This window comes from Coregonus lavaretus (genome assembly GCF_964263955.1).
Source record: "Coregonus lavaretus genome assembly, chromosome: 40".
In the NCBI taxonomy this organism is placed as follows: Eukaryota; Metazoa; Chordata; class Actinopteri; order Salmoniformes; family Salmonidae; genus Coregonus; species Coregonus lavaretus.
In genome coordinates, this window is record NC_140027.1 from 5761427 (window position 1) to 5763535 (window position 2109).

The following is a 2109-nucleotide window of genomic DNA, read 5'->3' on the forward strand; positions in this document are numbered from 1 at the left end:
GAGAAATCAGCCCAGAACTACACGGGAGGATTTTGTCAATGATCTCAAGGCAGCTGGGACCATAGTCACCAAGAAAACAATTGGTAACACACTACGCCGTGAAGGACTGAAATCCTGTAGCGCCCGCAAGGTCCCCCTGCTCAAGAAAGCACATATACAGGCCCATCTGAAGTTTGCCAATGAACATCTGAATGATTCAGAGGAGAACTGGGTGAAAGTGTTGTGGTCAGATGAGACCAAAATCGAGCTCTTTGGCATCAACTCAACTCGCCGTGTTTGGAGGAGGAGGAATGCTGTCTATGATCCCAAGAACACCATCCCCACCGTCAAACATGGAGATGGAAACATTATGCTTTGGGGGTGTTTTTCTGCTAAGGTTACAGGACAACTTCATCGCATCAAAGGGACAATGGACGGGGCCATGTACTGTCAAATCTTGGGTGAGAACCTCCTTCCCTCTGCCAGGGCATTGAAAATGGGTCGTGGATGGGTATTCCAGCATGACAATGACCCAAAACACACGGCCAAGGCAACAAAGGAGTGGCTCAAGAAGAAGCACATTAAGGTCCTGGAGTGGCCTAGCCAGTCTCCAGACCTTAATCCCATAGAAAATCTGTGGAGGGAGCTGAAGTTTTGAGTTGCCAAACGTCAGCCTTGAAACCTTAATGACTTGGAGAAGATCTGCAAAGAGGAGTGGGACAAAATCCCTCCTGAGATGTGTGCAAACCTGGTGGCCAACTACAAGAAAGGTCTGACCTCTGTGATTGTCAACAAGGGTTTTGCCACCAAGTACTAAGTCATGTTATGCAGAGGGGTCAAATAATTATTTCCCTCATTAAAATGCTAATCAATTTATAACATTTTTGACATGCGTTTTTCTGGATATTTTTGTTGTTATTCTGTCTCTCACTGTTCAAATAAACCTACCATTAAAATTATAGACTGATCATGTCTTTGTCAGTGGGCAAACGTACAAAATCAGCAGGGAATCAAATACTTTTTTCCCTCACTGTATTTATGTTAGCTAGCTGGCTAAGGCTATCCAACACTGCAACTCATCCAAGTCAAGGTAAGCTTTCGGTTTTGATTATTTATTACCACAGCTGTATGTGGCTGCTATGAAAGTTAACTGTGTGTGCGGGTGATCAGGGTGTTTTCATTACGCCGATTCTGTTGCAAAACGTTTCTTAAACGAAAGCAAACTGAACGAAATGGGGAGGGACCTACCTACATTTGTCCAATAGAAACTCTCGTTTTAGTTGTAAACTGTTTGGACTAACGATTACACCCCAGATCAGGTAGACGCAGGTAAGAGTGTGCAAGGTGGTATTGAACGCTTCACTGTCTGCCACATTGATTACTCCAATTTGTCTCTCGAACCTGTGCACCTACATCCTCTCCCTAATCTTGAACGGCACAAACCACCACTGCCTCACACCCCCTCTTCTTCCCTCCCTCCTTCCTCCCTCCATCCGAGCTCAACCCCAGGTGCTCCCACTGGCTCACCTCACACACCCCCTCCCCCCTGCAGAGAGGCTGTCCTGGGATAACACTAGAACCTGGTATACCTCTGTAAGGCCATTAAAGGCTCAGCACTGGGCTGGCAGCCTGGCACAGATCCAAAGAGTACAGAGAGAAAGAGGGAGACAGAATGACAGAAGACAGACAGACAGACAGACACAGAGAGAGAGAGAGAGAGAGAGAGAGAGAGAGAGAGAGAGAGAGAGAGAGAGAGAGAGAGAGAGAGAGAGAGAGAGAGAGAGAGAGAGAGAGAGAGAGAGAGAGAGAGAGAGAGAGAGAGACACGGAGAGAGAGACACGGAGAGAGACAGAGACGGAGAGAGACAGAGACAGAGAGAGACAGAGACAGAGAGAAAGACAGAGAAAGAGCGAGAGAGAGTGAGCGAGAGCAAGAGAGAGTAAGAAAGGGAGTCACATCAAAACCAGCAAAATCTGTTTGAAATGGGATTGTACTTTACCTCCCTACACAGCATTGGAGTCAGCAGAAGTGTTAGTATTTGTAAGCCACGGCAAATACCTGCAATGAGTGGTTTGAAATGTTTTAATACCTCTGTGTGTCTGCTGAAACACATACCCGTCTCCTCTATGC